The sequence below is a fragment of the Cyprinodon tularosa genome, unplaced genomic scaffold (assembly GCF_016077235.1).
Source record: "Cyprinodon tularosa strain WSP-4 unplaced genomic scaffold, ASM1607723v1 ctg557, whole genome shotgun sequence".
NCBI lineage: Eukaryota > Metazoa > Chordata > Actinopteri > Cyprinodontiformes > Cyprinodontidae > Cyprinodon > Cyprinodon tularosa.
This window is the reverse complement of record NW_024039293.1, coordinates 511,482-519,206: the sequence shown is the minus strand read 5'-3', so window position 1 is coordinate 519,206 and position 7,725 is coordinate 511,482. Positions and strand designations below refer to the sequence as shown.

The 7,725-nt window shown below is 42.8% G+C and overlaps 1 long non-coding RNA gene across 1 annotated transcript; it reads right to left on the bottom strand.

The window, feature by feature from the left end:
- Positions 1 to 51: 51 nt before the first annotated feature.
- On the bottom strand, positions 52 to 1,243 carry LOC119796709. Its single transcript, XR_005282506.1, has 2 exons — positions 1,031 to 1,243; positions 52 to 447 (listed from the first exon to the last, which is right to left on the bottom strand). It is a non-coding gene; the product is annotated as an uncharacterized LOC119796709 (long non-coding RNA).
- Positions 1,244 to 7,725: the final 6,482 nt, after the last annotated feature.

Here is a 7,725-nt window from a genome sequence, read left to right as displayed (position 1 = left end):
AGTAGATTCGGCTGTAGAGTCAAGGGGTGTGAATAAGCACAAGAAAGAAAATTATGATTAATAGTTGTATATTTATTTTCTAATAGAAAGAGTATGGGTTACGTATACATGTTAATGAGCTATATTATATAATTTATATGGATATGAATTAATAGAATATACACACAAATGTGATAATCAATATAATTTCAAAGGAAAAAAACAAAAAAAAAAACAAAAAAACAAATATATTCCAACAGGATGATTCAAAAGAGCAAAAAAAAAAAAATTAAACTCTTCAGTTTAATTAGTAAAAGGTTCACAGTTCATGAGGTCCATTGGGAAAACAAAATCAGAGGATCCAGGTTTGTGAGAACTTTTTCCTACCACACTGTATCGGTGGTTCTCTGGTAGCTCGCCACCCAATGGACAGTCAAAGGAACAGCACACAACAAAAAAAAACCTGACCTGAAATCAGGCCAGAATCATAAATTAGTAAAATAATAAATTTAATCTTAGCAATAAATAAAAACAATAAGTCATTTAGTTATGCCATAAATCACAGCACTAAGACACATCAAATAATTTAAATAATAAACAAGAATTCTTTATGAAGCTTCAATGTTTCTAAATATCTCAAGTTAAATTAAAGTGCACTTATTCAAAGCTGAAATCATGGGTCAACAAAAACCCAAATTATTTCAACAGTTCCATTTTAATTGTATTGCGCAACACATATCAATAAACAATCAGATCTATTTAAACAAAAAAGTACCATGGTTTCTAAGGCTGGAAAAGTTCCAAACAAAGTTCTATAATTAACCCAAAGCATAAAATAATGTATAACCAATACATTTACTGCTTGGGAAAAAAATCTTACTGCTTCTTGGTTGGGGAAAAGTTTCCCTCTGAATTAATCAAAAAAAAAATAAAGTCTGAGTGAAGCTGTGGGCGTGTCTGGGAGCTATATTAACTACCCCTGTTAGCGTAGCATGCAACCGGTGTACTGCAGCATCACAAACTCAAAATAAGGAATAAAAATTTAACTCACCGATGAGTAGATGATTTGGGAGAGGATATAGGGAATGTCCACCAGGTTATGAGTTGTAAATCTGCGGTATTATTTAAGTTATCAGTAAGTTTGAATGAACAATCAAGCATGAGCCAATAGATGAAAACAAACTTACCGAGTTGTAAGAAGCTAAAGTGATCTATAGTGAAGGAATCAGAGTAAATTAAGCAGCGGTGGAGTGTCAAGGCGGGTTTTTTTTCAAAAACAGAGAAGCCACAGCGAGGAGCAGCTTTGGCTGTAGCATCTGTGGAGCAATCTATTTGGGTCAGGGATCCGCCCCTTTTTAAAGGGACAGGGCGCACTACTCAGATTGAACCCGGAAGTAGGGCCTTATGTGCTGTGGGTTACACTTTCCCCCCCTTTTCTCATGTACGTCCTCGGACATGGACTCGGCTGACAGCTGATGACTGGCTGATGCGATCCAAAGACTACATCTTCTTTGTCCTCCAGAAGGGCGACAGTGAACATGGAGCTCAACCCATGGAAAAGGCTTTGGATGCTTTTCATGAGCTGATGGCCGGGTTTAGAATACTGGAGTCTATCTGGTGGATTCCTTTTACGGACTGGACGGTGAAAGGTTGGTTCAGTATGTTCAGGTGGGTCACTTTCTAGGTCGTCGCTGGAGGGCTCCAAAGAAGGCGAGTTTTCTTCTGGACAGGAGGCTTCAACAGGCATAGTCTCATCAGGTTGAACCTCACTGTGGTCAGGGACGACTTCCACTGCATCCTCTGCAGCTGAAGGCTCAGGTTCCATTGTGGAAGGTTCTGTTTCCATAGTTGCAGGTTCAGTATTCTCAGGATTAACAGGCAATTCAGTTGTACGAGAAGACTGTGGGTTAGGCGGGATGTCAATAACAGTAGAGAATTTCAATGGTTCAGGCATAACAGGTATATGCAGAACTAAGTCATCGTCATAATCATCCTCCATATCTTCAACAGGATCTGTTGGAGAAGAGGGGTGAGGCTTTCTAGCATTGTTTTCAGGTTTCATAGGTACTGTTGCAGACAAGTATCCACATGGCAGCAGTAGGTCTCGATGTAGAGTCCTTAAAGGTTTTTCTTTACCTTCAGGTCTCACTGTATACACTGGAAGGTTTTCTGCTTTCTTTGTTACAATGTATATTTCACGTTCCCATTTGTCAGCCAGCTTGTGTTTACCCCTTAACCGTACATTTCTCACCAGAACTCTGTCCCCAATAGCCAGTTCAGAAGCAGTTATATGGCGGTCGATGCGCAGTTTGTTTCGTTCCATTAGTTTCTTTGAGTTGTTGATTACCAGTTTATAACTGTCTTCAAGATGAGATTTTAGTTTCTGAACGTATTGGGAATGAGATTCAGGCTCATCATCAGTCAATGGTAGTCCAAAGGCTAGATCAACAGGAAGCCTCGGTTGACGGCCGAACATCAGTTCGTATGGTGAGAACCCAGTAGAGTCATTCTTGGTGCAGTTGTAAGCGTGCACCAGTGGTTTTACAAACTCTTTCCAGTGACACTTTTCCTGATCAGTTAGAGTTCCCAACATGTCTAGTAAAGTTCTGTTGAACCGCTCAACAGGGTTTCCTCTTGGGTGGTAAGGAGTGGTTCGGACTTTATTGATTCCAGCCATTTCACAAAGTTCTTTAATGATCTTTGATTCGAAGTCTGCACCTTGGTCACTCAGAAGCCGCTCTGGTATTCCATAATGCACGAGGAAATTATCCCAGAGACACTTGGCGACAGTTGTAGCTTTCTGATTTGCAGTTGGCACAGCGACGGCGTACTTTGTGAAGTGATCAGTCATAACTAGAATGTCTTTGACTCGACCATCTGGTTCTACAGACAGATAGTCTATGCAGACCAGCTCAAGAGGACGGGTTGTTTGGATGTTCACGAGAGGTGCAGCATGTTCAGGAAGGGACTTACGACGTATACATCTTTCACAGGTTTTTATTTTAGTTGCTACGTCAGCCATTCGTGGCCAGTAGAACCGGGAACGAACGAGGTCCAGTGTTCTTTCAGAGCCTAGGTGTCCCATTTGGTTATGTAATTGTTTTAAGACATCAGCTCGGTATTCTTCTGGCAGCACAAGTTGGTACACTGTCTTTTCTCCCACCTGTCTTTTTCTGAAGAGAAGGTTGTTACGGAGCTCCATTTTATTTACTTCTCGCAGTAAAAGAGGTAGGTCTGGGAGTTGCTCTCTGAGCAGTGGCGGTACTGATTCTCCGTGCTCCAGTTGTGCAACAATATGCTGAATGACTGGATCAGCTCGTTGTTTAGACACAAGTTCAGCAACAGAGAGTTGTGGAAGTACAGAAGAGGTGAACTGTGTGTCATCTGTGAAACTGTCTGGCACACTGTCAGAATGTACAGACAGTGACAAAACCAGGGAATGGTCAGGATCGGCATCTGGACTAAAAAGCAAATGACGGTTGAAGAGAGCACTAATGGTCTGTGAGTTGAGAAGTACACATGCCGAGTCATCTAAATGCGTTTGGGTGAATTTGAGTATACGTTCTTGTTCCTTCTTGGAAACAGAATCATTAATCAATTCACCATGGGGTCTACGGGACAAACCGTCAGCATCGGCATTCTGTTTACCAGCTCTGTAAACAATTTTAAAATTGAAAGTAGACAGTGCTGATAACCATCTATAACTTGTGGCATCAAGTTTAGCAGATGTGAAGAGGTATGTTAACGGATTACTGTCGGTTACAACAGTAAATTCTGCCCCATACAAATAATCATGGAATTTTTCACAGACAGCCCATTTGAGAGCCAGGAATTCCATTTTGTGAGCAGGGTATTTTGCTTCACTCTTGGAAAGTCCTCGGCTGGCATAAGCCACAACTCTATTAACTCCCTCTTGTTCCTGGTAGAGGGCCGCTCCAAGACCAGTGGAACTTGCATCTGTATGCAATATGTAGGGCTTCTGGGAATCTGCATAGGCTAGGATGGGAGCAGAAGTGAGTTTTGCAATGATAGTTTCAAATGCTTCTTGACACTCTGTTGACCAACGGCCTCCAAATGGTTCTTTAGGGTTTAAATATGTGTTAGACTTTATTTTTGGTTTTAGTTTCTTTTGTGCTGGAGGGTAACCGGCGGTGAGATCATGAAGGGGTTTAAGGATGGTGGAGTATCCTTGCACAAACCTCCGATAATATCCAGCAAATCCAAGAAACGACCGTAGTTCTTTTAGGTTTTGGGGGACTGGCCATGTAGTAAGAGTCTTGATTTTGTCAGGGTCCGTTTCGATGCCCTCTTTAGAAACAACATGTCCGAGATATTTGACTGATGTCAGAAAGAAGGTGCATTTTTCAACTGACAATTTCAGACCAAATTCTTTCAGTCGATTTAAGACCTTTAACAGTCTTTTTTCGTGTTCTTCGAGAGTTGGTGCGAAAACAATGAGGTCGTCGATGAAAACCAGGACTTCTTTTAGGTTCATCTCTCCCATGCATCTCTCCATGAGTCTTTGGAACGTGCTTGGAGCATTTGTCACTCCCTGCGGCATCCTGTTGAACTCATAGAAACCTAGAGGACAGACAAAAGCAGTTTTTGCCTTATCAGACTCCTCCATTTCAATCTGATAATAACCAGATTTTAAATCAAGAACTGAAAACCAGGTAGATCCAGACAGGGCAGAGAAAGTGTCCTCGAGTTTGGGCAGCGGGTAGGCATCTTTGATAGTTTGCAAATTGAGTTTTCTGTAGTCTATACACAACCTGATACTCCCGTTCTTTTTACGCACAACTACTATGGGGGATGCAAATGGTGATTCTGACTCACGGATTACTCCAGACTCCAACAGCTCCTGTAGATGTTGTCTTACGGCTTCAATGTCCTGAGGATGAATTGGCCTGGGCCGCTGTTTGAAAGGACTAGGATCAGACAGGTTAATATGATGCTTAACTTTATCTGTCCTGCCAAAGTCTAGGTCATGCTTTGCAAAAACTTCAGGAATGCTGTTGAGCTGGTCTGTGATTCGCTGTTTCCACTCAGGTGTTAATGGGGAGTCTCCAAAGTCATACTGAAATGATGAGCTATTTGTAGATGGAATTGAATAGCTGCTTTGTTGGTTGGTATAAATGGTCTGGAAAGCGCTGACTTCTGCAATGGTTGTTCGTGCTGGGATGGTAATGGCATGTTCACACTCGTTTGTAATCAATACCGGCAATTGGCATGGCTGGCGAGGTGGCAAGTCAGCAAGACATGTCTTGACTATGAGACCACCAGGCAGGGTGCATGAAGTTGGATGTTCAATTAGAACAGATTTTTCTCCTTGCAGCGACCGAGTGGCCAGGGTACCCTCAAAGACAGTCGTTTGGCCAGCAGAGATGGTGTATGCCTCGGGAAGCTGCAAAGCAACATAATTGCCATCCAAATTACACCTCTGGCGATGATGAAGAATCTGAACAACAGCTTGGTAACCTGAAGTAACAGGCTGACAAAGCTGACTGGGATTTTTGTCCTGAATCTGGGTATAGGCCAAATCCAGTGTGTTAGTACCAACCAGAATTAAGGGTTGGGACTGCTTTAAGTCTGGAACCACTAGTGCTAATGTATCTATGGAGATGGTGGTACCCAGAAACTCAGGTGGAAATGTAATGTTTAATTCAATGTAGCCCAAATATGGCACACATTGTCCGTTGGCCCCCTCTACTTCAAGGATGTTATTCAGAGGTTGTATCGTATGGTCATTGAGATGTGCATTATAAAAGGAATGTGGCACTGTTGTGACCTGGGAGCCAGTGTCAAAAAGACAGTTGAATGCATTTCCTTTTATTTGTATTTGGCCAGTACATTTTGTCCCCACAAGGCCTCTTGGAAGGCGTGGCAGTCTGGGTGGTTCTTTAGGACAGCTTTTAGTTGCAGCTCCTGGGTGTCCCGTCACAGAAGCTGCTGCTAGTTTGACTGATTCTGCTTTGCGTTCCATGCTTGTTGTTTTTGCCGCAGTTGTTTTTTCTTTTGGTCAACCAGGCGGGAGTTTGATGCGTTCTTACAGGTTGAAGAGATATGTCCATCCTCACCACAGTTAAAGCAATACCAAGGTTTTGGATGGTTTGATGACTGAGGTGAAGGGCAGCTGGACTGGCGTGGTGCTGGCCTTGACTCGATTTTCTTCTGGGCTTTCAGGAAGGATGACATCTGGCATTGGAGTTGCTGGATCTGGTTCTTCAGCTCTTTAAGCTCGTCACTAGAACTTGTGTGGCCACATGAACAAGTGCTTTGTGACTGAATGGTAACCTTTTGCTTGGAAGAACTTGACCCGATGTACTTCTTCATCAGTAGCTCTTTTGCCTGTTGCCTGTCCTCTTCTGTGCACAGAAGCAGCAGCAGTTCAGAGAAAGGTGGTGGATTGCCTCTGCGTTGTTCGAGCTGCAACTTGGTGATAATGTCATTGTTCCAGCATCCACGCACAAATTGTTTCAGCAGTTGTTTGTCCATATCATTAGCATTCACTCCTCCTCTTTTCCATACAGTTGTCAGCATAAGCTGAAGCCGCTGGAGGTAAGATGATGCTGTCTCACCTGGGTTTTGGAGTATGTTCAGGAACTGGGCATATAACTCTTCACCGTCTTGTACTGTGCCAAAAGCTGAATCTAGATGACGCAGTAGCACAGCTGGCAAAGTGTTAGGGCCCAAACCTTTAATCAAGTCAGCAGCAGGAACCAGCAAACTCTCCATGATCCTCCTAGTTACATGCAGGGCAGAAAGGCTCGGGTCTGCAAGTAATAGTTCAATTTGTGAACGCCATGATTCATAGTCTGCTTCATTAATGGGCTTCGGAACACGTCCAGAAAATGAGCGAAGACGTAGGGAAACTGGAGCAGTCAGGTCAGTGTTCCTCACTACATGTTCAACAACAACCCTCTGAATTTCAGGAGGATTGAGATCATTAGGGTTCAGAGAAAATCTTTGTGTAGAACCAGTATGTATTGGATCTACTTGATGGCTTTGGCGTGGTCGTGCCCCGAGTTGTTCAGTGCTTGTAGAAAGAGGGGATGGCTGAGAGGGTTGAGGTGCAACCAATGGAGCTTGTACCTCAAGTGCAGCTGGTGCGGTGGTTAAACCGGTCATTTTGGTTTCTTCTGGTTCTGCATCCTCTCCATTTCCAGTTTCAATTGCTCCTTGTGTCTTCAAATGTTGGTGGATCTGGTCCATCACAGTTTTGAGGATGTGCTCAAAACTTGTCCCACTCTTTTCAGCCATTTCTTTAAAACTGTGGATGTAGTCAGGGATATGGCTGCTGCTCCCCGCTGTGGCAGCATACTCATCTTTGAGAGCAGTGACGCAGTACACGTGGTTAGCAGCAGACTCTGATTTATATCTATAGGGCAGAAGTGAACTTACAGCAGAAAAGCTACTTGCTTCTTCAAACTCAACGATAAGGTTTTTATAGAAGGTGCTTTTTGGATCAGAAACTGATAGAACTGTTTTAAGTGAGCCATGTGTGCATAATATATCAAGGATTTCATTATCTGATGAAGTATTAGTTACACCTGAGATCAAAACAGCTTGTGCTATATTGATACCTGTTTGCACAACAAAATCCATGTTTAATTAGAAGATTATTCACACCGTTTGACTCCTGGCTAGCTTGCCACTTGTAACACTTGGGCTTGGCTGACTGCAAAATGAGCTCAGAAGTAGATTCGGCGTAGAGTCAAGGGGTGTGAATAAGCACAAGAAAGAAAA